Source organism: Crotalus tigris, unplaced genomic scaffold, assembly GCF_016545835.1.
Source record: "Crotalus tigris isolate CLP2741 ecotype Arizona unplaced genomic scaffold, ASM1654583v1 scf7180000017754.2947050, whole genome shotgun sequence".
Classification (NCBI taxonomy): domain Eukaryota; kingdom Metazoa; phylum Chordata; class Lepidosauria; order Squamata; family Viperidae; genus Crotalus; species Crotalus tigris.
Window position 1 is genome coordinate 2,169,032 of NW_024096616.1, and position 23,220 is coordinate 2,192,251.

At 39.8% G+C, this 23,220-nt stretch overlaps 1 protein-coding gene across 4 annotated transcripts in view; it reads left to right on the plus strand.

The window, feature by feature from the left end:
* Positions 1-22,001, plus strand: part of NDST1 (N-deacetylase and N-sulfotransferase 1) — a 73,927-nt gene extending 51,926 nt beyond the window's left edge. For 2 of the 4 annotated variants that reach the window (XR_005556413.1, XR_005556414.1), the window contains 2 exons: positions 20,546-20,726; positions 21,651-22,000. The gene's annotated coding sequence lies outside the window, so the exon portion shown is untranslated. Of the gene's footprint in view, positions 1-12,606; positions 12,754-20,545; positions 20,727-21,650 lie in introns of those variants that run through there. The other 2 variants (XR_005556411.1, XR_005556412.1) reach the window with 2 other exon arrangements.
* Positions 22,002-23,220: the final 1,219 nt, after the last annotated feature.

Below are 23,220 nucleotides of genomic sequence, written 5' to 3' on the forward strand. Positions count from 1 at the left end.
TAATTTTATGTTTGAAGGAAAAACTACCCCTAACGTTTACACATTTAGGAGCAAATTCACTTTTATTGGGAGGGAAGGGAGCTATCCTATCCACAGAAGAAGCTGCTGCTTTTGATAAATAAGTGGTCACTTTAATATGGTTGAACCTGGACTTAATAGGGCTTTTGATTTCATTTTCTTCTATGGTGAAGCTGACATAAAACACCCCCCTCCCTATTTAGCTAATATAGAGCTGGCAGACCAAGTGTATAAGGAACCTATTGGAAAATTGGGCAGAAGTGAAGAAAAGACAGTTGTGATTATGGCATTGCACCGATTGTAATCTATATATTTCTACATTTACACCATTATTAGTGTTAATTTTTTTGTTACATAGGGACTGAAAATCTAATTTTAGCAGACTTATCATTCAGTTTTCATGCTAATATAGCACAGGGTGGATTCATGAGCTATTTGCAGATCACCCACAAATAGACCTGCTTGGCAGCAACATTTTAAAAGAGGGAATAGAGTAATGAAGTTAGAGGTTTCTAATCTTGCAACTCCAAGGAAAGCTTCCCCAAAGTGTCTCCTACTAAGTTAGTGTGTCTTCGTATGCCAGATTTGGTTCTTTGTGTTTTCCATAGAACTCCTACTACGCAGCTACCAGGAAGCCATTTGGAGTGTTTTGGTATGTATTCTCCAAAGAGGTCAGATGACAAGGACACAAATAGAGTTTCGGGATCCTGTAACAGAGATACAGTTTCAGCTAATGTGTTTTGCTTTTTTCTTCCCTTGTTTGTTGTGTAACCAATATGCTTCCTCTAATAAATCCTCAGCCTTCTGTTCACAAAGCAGTGGTTTCAGTGAGCAACTTGGATTACTTAATTTGTCTTTCTCTGGTCCTCTCCAGAACTTAATCTGAAGCAAAATTTACTTTCCGGGTCCTAGAAGCTGCCAATTGGCCAAGGAACATCACTAATGGATGCTGCAACAAAATATCACAATGGGTTCATCCTCTTATCACTTTAACTGCAGCTCGAATGTGCCCCAGTACTATTTTTTATATGATATACCCTCATGACCTTTCCTTTATTTCACCCAAACCCATAGCTGAAGAAGCTTAAGATCGTCTTTAGCTGTTCCATTTTTAAAACAATTCCCCATAACTTTTGCTGTGGACACAGTCCAGCACAGATGATGTGATTGATATTATGGTCAGGGACTGGAGTCAGTCCAGCTCCTTGTGATCAGGCTACTGCAGATATGGTCCCTCCCCTCTAGATGTTGGAGATTGCTTTCCGTGTCCATTTTGACTCAGGCTCTAAAAGAGATGGGTTACCTAAGTCCTGAGAAGTGTGATGTTTAACCAGCACTTTCCAAAGCTCATATCATATTTAAGCTGATTCCTTAAATATTCAGGTTTAGCACAGGTTGGGAAGATTTCTAGAGCTCTGTGTAAAAGAGTCTAATTCTACATTTCTGCAGAACATGGATTAAAATTAGACAGAGGCTACACTCTCTAATGTCCCAGAATTAATTTCTGATTGCAAAAAGAAGTGGAAAGATTTCTGAAGAGTTGAGCAATCTCAGGAAAGAAAATATAGAAAAATGCCTTAATGAAACAAAACAAAGAAAGAAAGAAACAAACCAAAAGACAAATAAAGAAATAACATTCGCATAAGTTAAGCTACAGATGGTTCAAAATGTACTGCTACAAGCAATAATGGGCACTTCTTGCTATGCCTATCCTTACTACATGAGCTGCATTGGTGGCCAGTAGGCTTCTGGGTGCAGTTCAAGGTGCTGGTCATCATCTATAAAGCCCTTCATGGTAGAAGATCTGGTTAGCTGAAGGACCACCTATCTCCAACTCTTTCTGCTTACCGGGACATTTCAGCAGAGTGGGTGCACTTCAATTCCCCTCAATTAAATGTTGCCATCTTGAACAACTGAGGAAGCTGCCCCTGTGCTCTGGGACAGCATCTGCAGAGATACTCCCAGGGCTGGGTCACTGTATTTGGGAGGCCCCTCTCACATTTTGATTCTTTTAGTCTAGGGCAGTGGTTCTCAACCTGTGGGTCGGGACCCCATTTGGGGTCGAACGACCATTTCATGGGGGTCGTCAAACAAGGCTGTCCGCCATTTTTCCCCCTTTTCTTTGGCCACGCCCCTGGCACCCAGTGATGTATAAGTGGTTGGAGGTCACCACAACATGGGGAACTGTATTATGGGGTCGCGGCATTAGAAAGGTTGAGAACCACTGGTCTAGGGTGTCAATTCTGTTTTATTGGAGTTTTTAAAACTATTTTAACTGTTTATTTGGATTTTGCAAACTACCACTGTCTACTGCATTGGGTGGACATAACATATGCACTATACATACATATATATTCTGTGGATGAACAGATGTCATTTTATACCCAATGATTTTGCAGGCTACCTCACTGTTTGAACAAGTTTACTCTCTTACTGTATCAGATTATGGCTTTGGACAGCCCATTTTTCCTGTAGAGAGCATAGGAAATGATCTCTAAGAACAGAGCTGCTATGTAGGCAAAGATCAGATAAGTAAGAGAATGGGGGTGGGGATGGTAGAGCTTGAGTCTGGACCAAGCTTGAATCTGAGGCAAGATCTCAGACGATTCCCTCCCTAATTCACACTAAGATAAAGGGAGGAAGGGCGAAGCACATTCACATTGCAAGATTATGTTACTATAGTTGTTCCAATAAAAGTACTTTCCCACCTATATAGCTTTGCTTTCTTAGCTTGATCCACCTTGTAGGGCTGATATCAATCATGCAAATTTTCCCCACATAATAAACTTGAAAATCTTCAGAGCTGCTTCAGTGTAGCCTTCACTTCAGGATAAATGACCTCATGGGGACCGAACCTTCACATGTTTCTCTGCCCATCAGAAAGACTGAATGTCATATTTATACTTGCGACTTGTGTAAGATGTCTTTGGGCAATTCCATAACATTTCCGCAGCTGAAACAGAACTTATAGCTGCTGCTTTTTGAAAGGGAGCCACAATTAAAAGGGTTTTGGAGAGTCTCTAATTTAGAGGGTCATTTGCACGATGGTTGAGCCTGTATTTTAGTTATATTGGTTATTTTGGTTTGTGTTGTTGGTTTTATGTTGGCTCCCATATCTGTTGCTTATTGTTTTCCTACAAAGTTTTTATTTTAAATTTATCTTTTATTCACTACCTAGAGTCAAATGTTTGAGATGGTCAGACATATGGATGGATGGATGGATGGATAGATGGATGAGTGGAAGGAAGGAAGGAAGGAAGGAAGGAAGGAAGGAAGGAAGGAAGGAAGGAAGGAAGGAAGGAAGGAAGGAAGGAAGGAAGGAAGGAAGGGAGGAGACTGATTTGCTTTTAGCCTTGCCTAAATTTTTTCTATCCAATGTAGCTTTAAATTAGTAATTAATTTTAATTGCACTAAACCTGCAATGCCCTTCTAGCACACATATCATCTAAGTATTCTCTGGCATATTTGGTTACAGGTTGCCTTCCAACAACTCTGCTGTTGGTGAGCACTGAATGCAAACAGAAAGGAAGGTCATCATATCCTGGAACTAGATCAATAAAGCTGTGTGGTCAAGGGTCAAATGCTGGGTGCTGGTACTCCTAAGCAGTTGTCTAGGTAGGTACTTCTTCCCCAGGGTGAGAGGAAGTTCTACTTGTTAACTTTAGTTGGAGAGGAGACACTACTACATGGAAGGCAACTGATGGCCCAGAATGAGAGCAATAGAAAACTACATGTGTTTCTTTCCAAACCATTACAGTGCAGGCTCAACATACATTTTGCTTTCTGATATTTTATCAAGGCTGACAAACAAGGTTTTTTTTAACCTTTTAATCATAGAAATGTACAACCCTGATAGAACATAGCATGTTCATTGTGGGGGCTGGTAGGAGGAAAGGTGAACTGTGGGCGATACAATTATGGCAATAGAGATGAAGTTCAGGGTCTAATATTACCTAGCTGCACCACTGGAGGGGGAAAAAGTATTGTCGACAAGAATAATGGATTTTAAGCAACCAGAAAATTTCTTAAAAAAGAGCATAGTTGGGGACACTATCATAAGCCCTGCATATATGCAGGCACGCATAGCATCCTTACTTTTTTATATTATCTTTTGCTTTCAGGGCTTCATTTTAGCCTCTGAAGAATATAGTTTAAATCATAATGAAAACTCATAATAGAGCCAAAAGCATAGTATTTCAAAGAGCAAAAGCAATAATGAAACATTCTGACGGCTGCGAGCAACAACAGCTCTACTAGTTTCTGGGTTGTTTTTATTTTTCCACGACCAGAGAGCTAATCCTCATGGGTAGCAGGAATGCATTACATCTGTTTCTGCCTTGACCCACTGCAGGCTGCAGATGGGGCACTTGAAAATACACTTCCCTTCCAAAATCAAAAATTGCCTTCACCCCACCCATCCCCACATTCGTTCCTGTTTATATGGAAAACAAGGACTGGCTTTGCACTCGTTTAACTCTCATGGCTGCTTCCCAAAAATTCTAGACTTGGATTCTTCCCATTCCGATGAATGGCCCTTGACAGGGGTTTATAGCACCGAAGGGACTGTGCCTTCAAAGATAACCTTTACAGTCTATGATGACTTAATTCGAGCCAGGATCCTTTTTTTGCATGGCATTTTTGCAGCTATCCAAAGTCTGCCATGTTCACCCTGGACTGCCGGAGCCCAGAGGTACAAGGAAACTCCTGCTGGCTCCCCTCCCAGTTTAATTTAATCACCGGGATGCTTTGCACAAAACCCTTCGGGTCCTTCTAGACTCTTTTCATATCCGTTGCTTCAGGATCTGTGAGAGATGGCTGGAGATTAGAAATACCTCCAATTAACTCTGGTCAGAGCTGTCTCCTTTTCGTGACGGATGTCTGAGGTACCGGAACCAGTTTCTGATTAGAGAGGAATGCTGCCAACATAGTCTTCATAACTATGGAAATCATATTTCCTCTCACTCCTTCCCATTGCTATATTTGTTATGGAATTGGGACGGGGTGAAGGGAAGTTGGAGAAAAATAACACGATTTCTTAACAAGCTTTCCTCCAAAGGAGAGAAGAGGGAATGGACTGGTTTCTTAGGGGTCTTTGTGCTGTTTTCTCTTCCCTGGGAAGGTCACAGGTCTCACATCGATTCAGAACATGGGAGGAGCTTTTAATAAAGTTTGCCCAGAACATCAGACAAAACAGTATCAAGGAACACATGTTTAGAGATATCCCTTAATATGTGTAGATATATGCACCCAAGATATGAAGCAAGGATATGGCTTTGCTACAATGCTTATCTGCTTGTCTCCTACACTTGTTTCCTGTGCTACTCCTGCATGGCTCTTGTGTTCCAGAAGCTGATATCAAAAATATCCAATCTGGATTATAATGGTTTGATAATGGTACTGGTGCTCAATCCAGACTACAACCACCATAGGTCCTGAATTGTTGTTCTTGTCTTCATCTGTGTAGAGAAAGTGGGCATCGCTGGCATGGCCTTGTGTGGGCTGGTCTCCCAGGGCCTGCCAATTCCCTTAGGGAGATTGATCCTTCCTCCCTTTCCCTCATAGCTTTCCTTTGCTTTCCTATATGTTGCATGGCTTCACGTTCTCTTCCCAGGTACACTTCTTTGACACCAATGCAAGCCCTTTCTTTTTCCCCTAATTGTATCATTGTTGTTCAGATGCAACAATGATCAAAGCACAGAGAGTAGGTTGCTTCTTTGATCATCTGTAAGGCCACCAATACTTTGTAATAAGGAAGGAACAAGAGGGCAGGGAATGTGCCAGGTGTGCTAGCCAGGCAGAAGTGGATCTGTCACTAGTTTGGAAGACAGTGCTGCTCACAAGGGCTCAAGGTGACTTCAGACCAAAACCAGCATTCAGACATAAAAGGAGGGTGCATTTGCAATGAACTGTGAGTGGTTAACTTCATTGTTCCTTGGCTTAAGAAGTGTGGGTGGCACAAACTGGGGAGAAAGCAAAGGAGAAAGTGTGGATCCGAGCTAAGCATACAAGACATCGGGGTTCCATATTTGGTCTCAACTTTGTTGACGGGCCAAGTGATGATAAACCGGGAAGAGAGAAAAGAAAAGAAAAGAGAAAATGGGAAAAAAGAAAGAGATGATGATAGATAAATCGATAGATGACAGACAGATATAGAGATAGAGATAGATAGATAGATAGATAGATAGATAGATAGATAGATAGATAGATAGATAGATAGATAGATAGATAGATAGATAGAAAGAATTGAGAGCTGACGTGTCTGGTAGTATGCCTTATTAAAGAATTGACTGCAAAGGAACTTTTGTCTGCCCCTCTTTGTGCACCAGCTGATAAGCTTTCCACCAGGCACCAGGGGTTGTATAGATTCCCTTGTGATGTGACCTAAAAGGCCACCAGAATGTAAACTGAACCAGAGGACTGCGGAATGTTATGATGTCACATTCAAATGAAGGTCTTCTTTAGATGAAAACGATAGAAGTGAGCTTGACTTTCCACTTCACCCCCCAACAGACTGCAGCTGATGGAAAATGCTTGAGGAAATTAAGAATGAGCCTAATGAATACCAGACTGGGTCCTAAAGAGGTTTATTTTAACCTGTCTGTGTGAAAGATGAAGTTCGGTTTAGTTAAAGCTTCATGGAGTCTAAAGAGGGGAGAAAAAAGAGGATCAGGATGGAATGGTAGTTTTCCTATCTTGCTGCAGATAGAGAATAAAAAGTAATCTCACATCCCCAGAAAATACAATTAATGTTGCGTTCTGATCTTGGAAAAGGAAGTTAAGTGAATTTCACTAAGCGAGCAAGCAAGCAAGCAAACAAGCAAGCAAATAGTAATTATATCTGAAATGAATGGCTCAAATAAGGAAGCTAGAAAAATATCATATAGTTTTCCATCTCATCACCCTCATGCAGATTTTGCTTTCATAATCTTACATTTGAAACACATTTAAATTGGGGATAGAGTCATTCTGATAGATAACATGACTAGACAAACCAATTCTAGAGGGCATCAAACACTGTCAGAACCCTCTTGTCTTTTGCTGCCATCTAATGTACATCTAAAGTTTTGCAATCCAGATATAGAAGGCCTTAATAAGGGTTTGGTTTTGTGCAGTTACTTCCAGTAGGAAACTGTGGACTAATAGTATTGGACTGGTACTATTATGCTCAGCTATTCCACTTCAAACACAATTTATATTACGATTTTAAGTTTTATGTTTCAATATAACATATAGATAAACCCTACATCTAGTTCACCACATACCTGCTGGCATTTCAAATCAGCAAGCTATACCATATATGTGTTGCCAAAACCAGGTCATTTCTAGATGGCAGTCAGGGTTTTCCCTACCTGTAAGACATATATAGAGAGCAAAGGTGTGACTCCTTTCCAATCCAAATGATCTCCCTTCAGGTTTGAAAAAAGAAATTTATTTTAGAAATGTTCGATGAAATGCAAAGTTTGACCTTTGCTTTATTTCCCCCAGTACCACTTTTAGTTTATTATTTTATTTCATATACAGTATTTTAGATGGCTTTAATAAGCATGCAATCAATCAGCTTCTTTGGGTGGGGAGTCTACTCAATGACTGCTTGTCTGTGTTGGAAAGATGCACAAAGTTACTCTAACACAAAAGGCAAGACTGTTTTGCAGTTCTCTAGAAGTGGGATGGGCCAAGTAGCTTTGAAAATGTAAGAGCTAATTTATTCCAAGTTGTTGCCAACAACAATTTTTGCCTCTGTGGAAAATCCACAGACTAGCAAAATGTTGCCGGCTCAGGGCCAGTAGCTAGAACAATAGCAATGTGTGGTGCTTTCCAACCGGAAGAGAATCAGCCATCCAGAACATGGCCTTTTGACTGTCTCACACCCAACTAAGGAGAAAGAAGTAGAGACTGCCCCGGCTTGTTGCTAATACCATTCAGTTGACATTTCTGTCATCATTCCTATGTAGGTGACACATGTTTTCTAGGTTGTAGTGTCGACTCATCTGCCCAGGGCTATTACATGCTAAATTCCCAAAAGTTTAACAAAGGTGAGCTTTGCTGTGTGCACTTTGCAAATTGGATCTCTGAAACTTATTGTTATGAACAAGAATTGATTTAAAATCCTATGTGTGTATCTGATAGCGAGCTACTGAAAAATTACACTCCTGCTGTAAGAACTTCATTGGCTGGCGTACGTTTCCGTGTGCAATTCAAGATGCTGGTCATCACCTATAAAATCCCATGTAGCTGAAGCCTGAGTATCTAAGAGACCATTTTTTGCAAGTACCTCTAGAACTAAGTTGTGCTAACTGTATGTGAAACTATAATATTTTTCCCAACCAGATACCAGATATGTTAGACCTGTGGCCGTTTAATTTGGGAGAATGTCTAACTCACCCAGAGAAGGCCAACTCAATAATGCCAGCCACGAACATCTAATGTTCCTCCCCCAAAAATGGATGTAGGTTATTTCATTGTTTTTCTTCACTTTTCATGTAGATGGTGTTGTTTATCTTAAACCATAGCAATCAATTACATGCTATCTCTTGCTTTTGACTCTAGGAAAGTCACACACGAAATCTGCTTTGAGACAAGATTTTTGTTGTGCAATCCTCTTGCTTAATTTATGGAATGCTGCTTTATCATTTCCTAATTATGCCTCTCACATGTTTTCCCACTACTTCTTTTCTCTCATCGTTTTTATCCAAAAAAGGAGAAAGATGAAGTCTTGATTAGTAAGGCAGGGAGCTTACTAAGGAAAGGCATGTTTTTGAAGCCTTTCTTTCAGAAAACTCTCTTTTATTGGAACTTGCTTCTCAAAGGACTCTTCCACATCTGCAATACAAGAGGAATTCTTGGGTTTTAAACTATAAGGGGTTTAAGTCAAGGCAAAGCACTAGCCAAACTCTGGATCCTTGTCATCATCCTATAATGGCAGTAAATTCACTTGACCATATGCCCAGTACACATGCGTTCTCTTCCTCACAAATCCCAAGACAGATTGTGTGCAATTGTTGCTGTCTTGGAAGAACATCAGGCTCCCTTGGAACATGGTTTGAAAACCACTAGTTTATGAGATTCTTCTTCTTCTTCTTCTTCTTCTTCTTCTTCTTCTTCTTCTTCTTCTTCTTCTTCTTCTTCTTCGTCTTCTTCTTCTTCTTCTTCTTATTCTTCTTCTTCTTCTTCTTCTTCTTCTTCTTCTTCTTCTTCTTCTTCTTCTTCTTCTTCTTCTTCTTCTTCTTCTTCTTCTTCTTCTCCTCCTCCTCCTCCTCCTCCTCCTCCTCCTTTAAAAAAATGAAATGGCAGCATGAATGGAAAGGAAGCAAGATATGATTCACAAGATTCTATTTAAAAATAGAATAGAATAGAATAGAATAGAATAGAATGGAATGGAATGGAATAACAGAACTGGAAGGGACCTTAGAGGTTTTCTAGTCCAACCCCCTGCTCAGGCAAGAAAACTTATACCATTTCAGACAAATCATTGTCCAATCTCTTCTTAAAAACTTCCAGTGTTGGAGCATTCACAACTTCTGGAGGCAAGGTGTGCCTATTTGTTTTGGAGGGGAGCATCCTAAAAGAACAGTGGTCTCTTTAAAATTTTACAATGAATAGAACAATAAACAGATGGAGAGATAAAATCTAATTGAACATAGTGATTTCAGAAAAGGCAGAGAAACACAAGATCAGGTAATTAACATAAGATGGACCAGAATAAATACAAAAAGGAGATCCATCTTCATTGACAATGGTAAGGTCTTTGATAGCATAAATCATGCCAGAATATGGATGTATTATTAATACTTTCAGTGTATTGTTAATAGTTTTATCGCCACAAGGTTATTCTTCTGAGCAACGTCTGCCTGAATTTGGAGAAAAACATTCAGATAAGGGGAAGGGAATGACTCTAGGATACATATTGCCCCCATATTTGCTTAATTTATAATAGAAAACTATTATTAAAATGGCAGGATTGGAATAGAGGCAACTAGAATCAAACTTAGAGGACAATACACTCATAATTGCAAATAAACAGAAGATAGCCACTGACAAAGTAGAGGAAAATATAACACTCATTATGAAAGTAAAAATGGCAAGTGAAATATCTGTGTCCGTGTTAATGTTAATCCTAGGGAAGAAGGCAATGCCAAATTTGGACAAGATAACAAAGACAAGAGCAGTTCAGCAGCAACAAAGATTACAGCAATTAAAGCAGTGATATTTCCTTACTAAAATATGGCTATGGAATTTGGACACTGCGTAGAAAACAAGAGAAATAAGATAGAGAGCATTAAATTATGGCTCCATGTTATTAAACTTACTATGAACCATAGCAAGGATCAACTAATCAGCAATGGGCTCAATAAATTCTGACTTTAGACAATGATTTTTTTTCCCCTAACAATTTTATTAAAGATTATAATACACAAGTAAAGCTACGGAATAAATACATTCATGGAAAAAAAAGGGCAGAAAAAAAGATAAAAATAGAAAAAGAAACCTCTCCTTTCCTCCCTAGCAAGCATAATCAACATTAAGGACTATTAATGTTTTTTTAAAGTAAAACTAATTTTTTTTCATTCCATATCTCATCCCAATTAGACAATGATCATTTTGAGAGGTGAGGTGAGCAAATGATGCAGTAAAAAAAAAGAAAAAAAACTCTATGCTTGGCCAGGATGAGAGAAGTAGAAAAAGGGGATTAAGTGGGTAGATGAGACCAAAGGAATTACTCTAATACCTCTGAAGCGCGAAGGGCTGTTATTGCAACCAGCTCAATGTGCCAAGCATTTGCCCCTACAGTCACCAGTGCTCAAACCTGACTGAGTGGTGTGGGAAGTCAGCCCCCCAGAGAAGGAAATATTAAAAAGGGCAGGAAAATATATTTCCTCAAACGATCTTAAAGAAGCAGAAAAGCATGCCCAGTTTTTCTTAATTGCCCCAGGTCTCCCTCTCCCAAGAAGAAACCAGCTCTGTAGAAATGCAGATGGAAGTCTCAGCTACAAGATCGAGAAGACAAAGACTCCTAACATCTACATACCCCACCCAAACTCTAAGACAGGACATAATAGGATTAACACAGAGATATCAAAGGGCACACTCAGACTCAGGTCAAAGTTCATGCCACAGGAACAACTCTCCAAACAAAAGGCTCCAGAGGGTATAAAAATCTACTCCCTGCATGTGCTCCCTCTCTTTTCTGCCAGGGCCATCTTTCTGTCTGGCTCTCCTCTTCAATAAACTGCAACCTTCTTCCTAAAGCAGTCGCCATGTTTATTCCCAGCTTGGACTGAACCACGATGAAGACTTTTCTTTCAACAGTGGTATCTACATTAATTAATTCATGAAATAAAGACAGATGCTAAATCATATGTCAACTCTCACGCTTGTCAATTTCTTCACAATTGCAACACTTATATGTGGAACTGAAGAACTAGTTTATGTAACCAACAGAGAAGAAATAACCTTGCCACTGATATGCATACCAGAGTAACACTTGTATCTGAAAACCATACCGGAACAGCAATGACTCAGAAATTAAAAGTTTCCATTACTCCAATATAAGCGCTATTTTTTTTCCCTGTAAGATGCTTTAGATGCAACTTCTGAATAAAGTCTTTGTCCTGCTTATATAGTTAGTCCTCAATCTTATGACCACAACTGAATTTCCGTTGCTAAGCAAGGCAGTTGCTAAATGAGATGCACCCAATTTTATGACTTTTTTTGCTACGGTTGTTAAGTGACACTTCTTTTAAGTGCTTTTCATTTACAAGGATGACTTTTTTTTACCGCTGTCCTGGCTGGTCCTGTTCTTCAGGTGACAGACTTAGATGAATAGTTGTGCAGGGACCAGCTTTCCTACTTGCTTTGCCTTATTGGACTGTCTCTTTGCATTTGGTTGGGATCAGAGGAGAAAATGGGAGGATTATACAAACATTTCCTGATCCTAGAAAGGAAATGGATATCAAATAGTGCCTTTGGGAGGCCAATGGGAGCCGAAGGACAGATTTGTGTTCACTTTGGCAAACCTTTTGCCTCCCTGCAACAGAAGGGCCTTGTGTGCTAAACACAGGGCTGGACAGAAGGGAAGGAGACATCTGGCATTAATGGAGTCAAAGAAATGGCTATTCTCTGGCTGAGAACACCACAGAGTAGAGGTGCAAGGAAAAATAAACATTCCACATAGAACAGTTTTCCATCATATATGAGATCTATGCATAGGGACTGTATTTTCTTTGGAAGGTTAGCTATATAAACACGGTGGCTCTAAGGGAAAGCTTCTACTAGGTGAAAGGACTCAAGTGGGGCCATGTGAATTAATCCAGAATAATAGGACAAGACCCTACATACATACAAAAACAGGATTGATGGAAAGTTTTAAAGGTTTTTCTGGACCACAGGGATCCCATTCTTCCCCCCCACCCAACTTTGAAACCTAGTGTGTTATTCTTGGCATTTTTCTCAGTTTAAGCTCACTCTTTTCAAGCCACCCTGGGTCAACTTGGGAGCAATGTGTGGAATCTGCCTCTAAAGCTTGCTGGAGCTTCAGTTGGTCTATCGCATGTTTAATTTCTTGGTCACAAGACTGTGTTTATTTTGCAGGTTCCATTCCCAGGCTGAAAACAATTGTCCTGGTCTTTTCTCCATCTGTCATGGACTTTGGGATTGCTCAGTTTGAGCCAGGGCCAATCCAAGACATCATGTGTTGAACAAAGCAACAATTTCTGTCTTTTACTCAACTAAATCAAGGTATACAGTACTCAAAACTAGCCAGATGATTTTGGAGCAATGGACACGATATTCTACAAGAACCCCTTTCCATTCTTCATTGTAAAAATACCACAGTAACAGAGTAAACAACTCCACAACTTGCTGCAGTCTCATAACACTCAAAGTCTGCTGCGTAAGGCAGTCACCTCACTCTGTCTTATGAGAAACCAGCCCTGACTCAAGTCAGAAGTTCTCTTGTGAGATGTTTCTTGCTTTGAAGATTAAGGCCCTATAAAAACATGGATCTCTGTGTAGGCTGCAGTGAACTCAAGAGAAATGTATGCACTTCATTATACACTATTGCACACAGAACACCCCAAATGTCACATTGGCTTTCAGTCATAACCAAGAAATATTGCTCATTTATATTTGATCAGGTAAATGTAAATAAGGACATCTGACATGGCATCTATTCACCCATTTCTTAATCTATGAAAGAGCAGGCTGGTTCCTTTTATAGGCTACTTAAAAATTCCCCCAAACAAAAGCCATCTTTATAAGCAGGTTAAAATGCATATACATTTGGTTTCCCAATACTGTATTAAATTTACCCTTGCATTTGAATCTCCATCTCCCGATCATCTGACTCCAGTTTAAAAAATACTTTCATGTCATCTGAGAACATACACAAATCAGGATATAGCGAGAATAACTATCATATACATTTATAATGCTATGGAATTCACAGGACACTGTCTGCTATGATTAAGACATCAGGCTAGAAACCAAGAGACTGTGAGTTCCAGATCCACCTTAGGCCTAAAGTCAGCGAGATGACTTTGAGCCAGTCACTCTCCTTCACCCTTAGGAAGCGGGCAGTGGCAAACCACTTCCAAAATCTTGCCATGCAAACTGCAGAAAATTGTTCAGGGAGTCACCAGGAATCAAGAGTGACGTGAAGGTGTGCATGTGTGTACACATCTGGGCATGCACATGCACACACTCACACACAGACACTGGAATTTGCAGTGAAACCCCAACCATTTGGCATTTGTCCTTTCTGTCCTAAAAACTATTAGCTGGTCCTAGTCTTCTAGCACCAGTATCCGTGTGTGTGTGTGTGTGTGTGTGTGTGTGTGTGTGTGTGTGTGTGTGAAAACCCACCAGTGTAATGAAATCCCAATTCTGTTTGTCAGCATATCCTCCTACTCCCTCCCCACCAATGGAATGCAACATATTGATAGCTTTTCCTAGTGGTTCCGCATCCACCATCATTGCAAACTTCTGTTGCTTTCCAAATACCTAATTCAGCAATTATGCCTTTGAGCTTGTTTTCCTAATCATCCTAACATATTGCTATGATAGGATCCCAGGATCTTGGGTGTGTGGGTGGGTGGGTGTGTGGAAGCCAGCCAGAAATCTCTTTTAAGAAAAGAAGAGAGCCCCTTCCAGTACCAGGCACCAATATATTTCTAGTTCTGAAGTGACTTTTTTGCCTTGCCATGTCATCTCCCTGGCATGGTGCAGTGTTATGTCAAAAAGATGCACAACTGTCAGCCCTTTTATGATGTCATGTATCATCACAGATTTATGAGTACCAGGATTCTATCTGAAGGTGGAAAACATGTAAGTCACGGGTGTCAAACTTACCGCATCATGTGACGTATGGCAACGTATTGTGGCTTTTTTTGCATTGCTAGAGCTGGGGTGGACGTGGCCTCCATATGATGCAACTGGCCTGTGGGCCGGCAGTTTGACACCCCCTGCTCTAAGTGAAGAGAGTTTTAGGGAAACTTTCATTAGAATGAAACAGCACAGCATAAAGAGGTAGAGAGACAGGAGAGATACATAGGCCTAGTTTGTGCAGCGCACTAAGTTATAATGTGGTTTGTTTGGGCTAATTATGTTATTGTGTGAATATAAACAGCTGTGGTTCCTTTAATAAGCCACAGTAAAGCAAACTATGTGGTGTATGAAGTTTGACTCAAAATAAAGATTTGTTATAAGCTGGTTTCTTAAAGAGAAGTTTCTGTTTAATGTAACTTCTGCCCAGTTCCTCCTGGTTGCAGATACTACTGGAAATAGAGCCTGTGGTACGTTCTTTCATGAGGTAGGTTGGAAAGAGAAGATATTTGGATTCAGATTTACTTTTCCCTCACACCTGCCTGAAAGATAATCAAATGGGGGGACTTCATGCATTGATGGAAAATAGGGGAGCAGTGAATGAATGCATACTGTAAATATCTGCAGCATTTGTGGTTTTGTGTGGAAGCCATTTGTTAAAACTGAGACAGGGAGAAAATGAAACTGGCCAAGCAGCCAGAAAACTTGGCAAGGCCATGCTGGGATAGGCAAGTTCCAGGAACACGCTACTTTTTAATTAGGCTGGTGGCATGGTTGTTTGAGTATATAAACCAGAATAAATAGAATTTTTATCTCTTACTGGAAAATGGATTGTATACAAAAATGCAAAAATACATAATAGAGAAGTGTTAATGTACTCCCGCGAAGGGCTATGAAGCAGAATTGGACTCTTGCTATTCCAGAAGTGTGCCTGACTATGTTTTCCTCTGAGTAAAATCACAAGAATTTCATCCAGGCTTGTGCAACATCCACATCTACTCCAGTTACTATTCCTGTTCTTTCTCTGCTAACTCCTTCCCAGACCTTCTTCCTGGCTGGCTTGTGTGAGTTCTGTGGTCTGAAGCATACAGACCACAGCTGGAATAGAAGAAAATGACGAATCGGCAGCCAGCATAATTCCAGTAAGAACTCAGGAAATGGAAATTGAAGGGGAAACTGACAGCCAGCCCAATTGTCCCCAAATATTTACAGATGGTTACAATATTGATAGTCCACGTATGGGAAAGACATCCTATTTTATGAGCCTGAGAAGTACTTGAGTCATATTCTATTTCCAGTTAACACCTATACCTTCTTTATGTTGAAAGCTTTGCTAAATTCTCTTATTTTCCTTACAAAGTCTACAGTTTAGGTTGCCATGATTCAGTGGCAGCTTGTGCAGGGTGAGAATATTAGCATACCCACCTTTAAGTAATAGATTTCCTGATGTATCTTAGTTGCAGTGCTCATTATGGTTACTAGTTTCTATTTTAATTAATTAACTAATTAATATGGCTGGGCATCTCAGAGACGTGACTCTGAGCGGCATACAATATAAAATCATTGAAATTTCTGGAGCACCATTAAAATCTACACAATCCCCTCAGCAGGTAACCTCCAGATGTTTATGGAATAATGCTGGTTGGACATATTGAAGGTTGTAGTTCCAATACATCTGGAAGGCATCATATTACTGAAAGTTGGCCTAATATACCGTACATAAAAGTGGCCACATTGTGGAGGCTAAGGAGACATTTCATTGCCATATGTAGCAAAAACAGCATTTTCTTCCATTCTTGCTCTTCAGCTACAAGAAGAAAAGTTCTGTTTTAGAAAGAAAAGGGAAAAAAAAAAAACCCAAACCCCTCTAGGGCTGCAGCATGGATGTGATCTTTTTTCATTCCTCATCATATGTGGAATGAAGACAATAGGCTCCTCTTCTAAGCAGTTATTGTTGTTGATATTCTCTCAAATACCAGGCATTCTAAGCCTTTATGGACCCATGGTTTTGTTATTTGAAGGATTATTTTATGCAGAAGTTTCTTCCTTGGCAGAGGAATATAAATACAAAACAATAAAAGAAGGCACACACTGAAAGCACAATGACATGAGAGATTTCATAGGGGGAATGAGGCTCATATCAATTCTCACCAGCATCTGTTTTCAATGCAAAAGGTAGGCTTTTAAACTAAGAAACCTTTCCTAAAAGTTATCAAGAAGCAACAGAAAGCATCTCATTGTTTAGAAAGAATGGGTAGACTGTCAGGAAGAGTTGACTTCAAACTTAGGCTTCACTTAGAACCAGTTGGAGGAAGACACAGTGGACGCGCTCTCTCTCTCTCTCTCTCTCTCTCTCTCTCTCTCTCTCTCTCTCTCTCTCTCTCTCTCTCTCTCTCTCTCTCTCCCTCTCCCTCTCTCCCTCCTTCCCTCCCTTTTCTGATCTGGTATGGCAAAACTTTGGGATTTGTTGCTCCATTTAGGATACAAGACAAAGGAAGCCCCAGAAAGCTGCCTGGAAATAAATATTTGGATGGCAGTAGTCTGGTAAGCAATGATTCTATGCAATATTGAACCTAATTAAAGGCAGGCGTTAGTTCTTATATAACCAAGTATTGTTAAGTCATTTGAATACCTATTCTTTGTCCAAGACCTGTAAATCTTGCCTCTGATCCAGCCAGTTTTCTCTAATCTTGCCCATGGGGCCTCTTCAAACTGTGCCAGAAACAAAAGTACTTATTCTGCCAGCAACACAAAATATGCTGCATTTTGAACACCATCAATAATTGTTTCTGTCCATTTTGCAGACTGCCACCCCCCAACTATGCAAATGAGTAGCCTTGCTGTGCTGATTTACAGGTAGTGAACTTCAAAATAGAATCCTTTAGCCTCTGAACACTTTGGAAAATTGTTGGTGCAAATGCAATCAGTTTTTAGCAGGATGGTCCATGGCTTTTCCTATGTACTCTTGAACATTGTTCTGTGCTCTTCCAGATTTTTTTATGTAACATTAAAGGAAAAACAAGATCCAGAAAAAAAGCCATTGCTTATTTCCAGTTCATTTCAATGGAGAGTTTTATCAATAGGTTTAATGCTGGCATGGAAACCAGTGGCCTTAATCTAAGTTAAACCTTGACTGCTACAATTTTGTAACCTGTAAGTATCAATTACGTTATGATTGCCTCTAGTGTTAGTCCTTAAACATGATTTGTTATGATTGAATAACCTTATAAGTATACTTATTTATTGGTGGTGCTTATTTCAGACTTGCTCTGGTGCAGCATATTTTGTTTACCCTTCAGTGCAAGCTTTCTCTCTGTTTTCAGAAAAAGGACGGATCAGATATAGGTTGCTGGCAGATGGATGGACGTGATGACAGCCAGCCCAATGTTAAGGAGAAGTTGAGGAGAGGGCCAGCCCAGGGATTTTCCTTCCCAGATAAGCTGCTTTAGAGAGAGAGAGATGGTGGATTCCCCATCTCATTTTTTAAAATAGTCTTTGTCAAGGCGGAGCTAAAGGTGGCTGTCAGGAATAAGGCCAGAGCTGGGAATGAGCAGTCAGGAAAAACAACAACCCTAAAACCATGAAGTAAGCTTTGAGAAAGAGGTAGGAACAAAAAGAGCTGGTTGCTTCAGCAACAGGACAAACAGGATGTCATTCCTCCCCAGGCAGGGGTGAGGCCAGTCCAGAGTTTGGGAAGTGAAAATACTTTACAGCTTGGGGGGGGGGGGGAAGTTCAACCATGGGATGGTTTCCCATAGGGATTTCAGTTTCTGATGAAAGCTTCCCGGATGGGATGGGAGCAGTACATATGTGCACCATTGCCTCAATCTCAAGTGTGGCAGCTCAGTTGCAACCTCCAGAGGAGCCAGCAGAAGGATACCCTGTCCAGTGGGAGTGGGTGGGGGTGACACGCACAGGGCTTTGCAGTGCTGAATGGGAAGCAGTTCCAGGGGCTGTTTTCAGAAAGCAGGATTTTTGACTAGTTTTTCACCACTGTTTGCAGGGCTGAAGAAAGCAAGAAAAGAATGCCTATTTAGGTAGGGACTTTATTGGAAAAAAAAAAACTGCAGAACAAAAAAATCTTGTTTTGACCCTTCTTCCAAAGCACATTATGTGGAAAAGGGCATGTTTCTGTGATTGGATCTGTCTACATGAATGTGCAAGACTGAAACATTTGGTTGCATATTTGCTTCGTCCACTTCCATTTCTACCACTAATTACTAGGATTGCTCAGAAGGTTTTATCATTGCTCTGCTACTTCAAGGCAACCCCCCCTCCTTTTTTTCCCCCTGGTTCTGCTAATAACATAGTGCTTGATTTGACTTTGGATGAATCACTTAAGGCTGCCTTTGTGGTTCATTTTCTCTCAGTTAAACATTTGGTTTAATTATGGTAGGACAGATATTAAACACATGGAAACCAATTCTTGAGCACTGCTTAATTATAAGCTGCTTGATTGTTTCACTTAACTGATGTTTTTGTGTTAGAAACCGTGAGTAGGCAGGAGAGGCTGGCCACTTCCTGTGCTGCTGCTTCTGCCCCTTCAGTTGCTTCATAATGGTAGATTTTCTAGTGATAAATAGAAGAACCTAATTCATCGTAAATCTGACAGCCCTGGAATCTTCACCACAGTAATCCCATGCAGTTTTTTTCTTTATTTCAAATTTTAATGGGTAGACTCAGATCTCAGAGCATCTTGCTTCTCCAAGGACTCTATTAAGGAGTGTGATGGTATGTGAGAAAGACCCTGGGAGAGTGGGCCAAGAGATGCTGCCAAGAAAATGATCAGATAAGAGGCAGCATAGCCTGCAACTGGATAATGGGCTGAGTAAAGGGTTCAGAAAAGACCCTTTCTAGTTTCTTCAGCAGAAAAAGAAGACAGGGAATGGGGGTGGGGAGAAATGTGCTTGCAGGATTCTGTCAATGTAGCTTTACAATAAAATAGAATTAGCTCATCTGATTGTGATTCTTATTTGCTTTACACCAGGGATGTCAAACTGCCGGCCTACGGGCCAGATGTATCATAGCAAAACCATGCCCACCCCATTGCCAGCAATGGCAAAAAAGTTGTTGCAACATGTCATGTGACCTTGTGAGTTTGACACCCCTGGTGTAAAGCAAATAAGAATCCCAACCAAATGAGCTAATTCTACTTTATTACACTGTTAATCTGACGAGTAGTTTTCTAAATCCTGACAAAACACACTGGCTGTCAATAAACACTCTTATATCCAAATCCATGCTCCATCCAAACACCATAAAAATGAATATTTCTTCAAAGTCCTAAAGTTATCGTATGCCTATTCAAGATTAACATATACATTTAATAAATAATTAACCGCTTTTGAGATTTGCTTTCCCTACCAATAATTGTTTCGTCCCAAATGTTAAAAAAATAAGCAAGCAGATTTTCCTTTGTATGGTATAACTTCAAGTTTGTAAGGTTGAATAGTTTGTGCCCTCAAGTCCGAAGGTAGCTATAAAATCCTTGCAAGTGACTCCAGAGTCGTTTAAAAAACTAGCACTGTATAATAATTTTCTCCACGAAGAAAGGGAAATGATTAAATAGGTGGTAATCATACTGATGGCATTTAATTATTTTAATTAAATGCTGATTAATATTTAAAATTAAATCAGATACAGTTTTCATCTTGGCCTTGTACACTTTTTAATTATGGGCCCATATTATCAAAGCTAAGGTGACCAACCATCCTCTTTTAGGGAGGACAGTCCTCCTTTTGTGAGTTCTGTCCTCCCTCGAAAAGTGTCCTCCTACATGTCCTCCTTTTCGATATTTGAAGACTAAACTGCAGGGCTTTTTTTTTTTCTCATAGAACACTCAGAATGGCATTCTGGCACCTTTTTTTGATGTTTTTTTTTCCAACTTTTGCATGAGCTGTGCTACTCCCACTATTGGCTTTCGAAAACCAGTAGGAATTGCTGCTGAGCGCGCCAAAATACCCGGCTGGCAAACTTTGCACATGCAAGTTGTCTGTATTATTGTTGCATTGAATAAAATGGTTCTTTTATTTACGATATTTTTTTCTTCAATTTATTTTTGTCCTCCTTTTCATTGCAAAAAAGTTGGTCACCTTATCAAAGCTGGTTATTGTCCTCAGCTTGGGGGGAAAAGTGCATCATTGTTTATACCCCCTTTCTTTAACTGTCATTTTTACCATCTTTATTAACTCTTTTGCTTTGCACACAGTGTTTTACTGAAAATTTGGAGAGGAATTACATTAATTACTCAACCCACCAAACTGCAGAGATGGAAGATGGATGACTTCAAACCAGCATTGAATTTGTGCATCAACCCTACTTAGGGAGTTCTACAGTGTCTTCTATTTCTGTAGAAATTATTCACCAAGTGGTAGCATGGAATTGAACAGGTGGGTGAGTCAATTTCATCAATTCTTGTTGGAAGTCAGTTCTTTCCATTTTTTTTTGAAAAATGTGTGGCAGGCCCCGTGACTTTTTTTTAAATAAAAATTTCTCTTAACACAAGTATTTTTGTTTGCAGTTTTATCTAATGTACCTAATTTTGGGATATAATTTTCCTAACATGATATATATTTCTAAAGTATATTTCTAAGTATTTGTAGTTTTGTAAAAATTAACACATGCATTTTCATATGCACTGGTGAATTGTATTGTAAACATTGGAGAATAGTTATTTTTTTTTAAAATGATATATATTGGCTTGAATTGCAAACATTTTAACAGAGAAACCTTTTATCACTATAAACTGAAGCAAACATAGAAAAATTCTATTAAAACAAATGCGCCTTATCTCTTTTGATTTCTTCGGGGAACACCAATCCCATCCCTTTTTCCTCCTACCATGGAAATAAATAAAAAATCAACGAGAAAGGAGAATGTTGACACTAAGATGCTTAAGAGCCACGTAGAGCTATTCTCTGGGACTAATGTTTACAATTGTCTGAAAATCCCCTTCCTCCCTTGACGTCTTAAATTACATTCTGGGCACTAGATGAAACTGTGCACATGGAGTGCACATTCCACTATTATAAACTATTAAGTGGAAGATATCATGCTTTCCTCAGAATTGACTACCCTAAAGCAATGTTGCAAACTTTTCATACTTTAGATTTTTAGACATGAAGGTAAAAATTCTGCTGTGATAAATAGCTATTGCAATCAACCTAGACAGAGTAATGCTGGTCTCTTTCTCATAACTATCAAAGAAAAAAAAAGTGACCTTATTTATACTGCCCCTAACCAGGGCTCAAACATGTCCTGGCAACATCTTTTTCTGCTGTGTCCCCATGACATTGTATTTGTCTTCTCCCTAGGCAATGAGACAAGCTTCAAGTCTTCTCAGTTGCGCTTAGGTTGAAACGATACTTTCCCTGCTTCTTCCCAGTCCATTCAAGGACATTCCTGAGATGTGCAATGTCTGCAAGATTTTGTCATCCATGACCAAGGGAGGAATATCAAGTGATCTACAGGAAGGCAGACAGATGACTACACTGGGTTGAAACGGAAGCAATAAAGGCAAATAAGGATTGACAATGGGGACAGCAAAGTTTGTACTGCTGCACTTTTTGTCAATTTACAGCTTTTTAATTCAGCAATGAAGTACAGCCTCTCTCTCTCTCTTTCTCTCTCTTTCTCTCTCTTTCTCTCTCTCTCTCTCTCTCTCTCTCTCTCTCTCTCTCTCTCTCTCTCTCTCTCTCTCTCTCTCTCAAGGCTCCACTAGCTGTGATTCTGAGATTTTCCCCCTACCCTATTAAAAAAATGAATTATCAGATGTATAAGATTATCCAACAATAATTGGATAATTATTAGAGCAAGTAACAATATATCAAAAATTAGGAGGAAAAACTAGTGCCTGTTTGGGCAGAAAATGTGAAATGATATTATGTGATCATTATCATTCTTGGCCAGGTAAATACTTGGTAACAGTGGAACCACTGCAGTCTAAGAAAACAATAAATAGGCTTGTTTAGAAATTAGCTGATGCCTCTCTGATCATGAGCGATTGGAGTTATAGTCTAAAGGGACAATTTTTATTCAAGTAAATTAATTCACATGCTGACTTCACCGACTTGAGTTTCTGGCAGGTAGATATGCAAGTCATTTACTGTTTTTGTTGCTTCAGCAATAATCTACTCTGACTAGGGCTTCCCTGAGTCCTAGTTCAAAGAGCTGAAGTTGACTCATGGTTCCAGTTCTTCGGCTCTGGCCTGCCGTAATGGGATCCGTTGAAAGTTAAAGAGCAATGAAAAATAATGCATTTTTCTATAGGATTATATAATGTATGGGTAGGAAAGAAAAAGAACTCTCTCCCTCTCTCTCTTCTCTTCTTCTCACACCACACCCTTCAGCATCTCTCTCTTCCCGTTCCACCTGCCATCTCCTTGCGTTGAAGTGAACCATATGCTCCTCACATAACAAGCTATTGTTGCTCCCAGGGCTGCTTATTGAAACCACGTGCTGAAATGGGCACCGGGCCTGCTGGAGTCAGGCATGTTCATTAACTCTGAGAGGCCTTGCAGCAAACGAGAGAACAATTTCTCCTTTGCTTTGCTTTGCTTGAAAAAAAACACAGCCTATGCAGAAGGGTCCATCAGCAAAACTAAGAAGCTGGCCCAGAGTCAGGAAGCCCTAATTCTGCCAAGTGATGGGTTATATTCTCAATGATCTGCCTTTCAGTCACAGTGGCCCATTAGTCCAACATACTGTAAGTCCATGCCTTTGGTTCCATGTAATCATTGACTTTCAACCTTACAAGGTAGTCCACCCAAGAAACATACATAGAAATGCTGGATTTACCTTTATTGTAAGATTACACCAATATAATCTTGCAAGTCTGAAAGCGCATCTTTCTCACTACACCAAAGATACCAAGTCCTTTCTGAG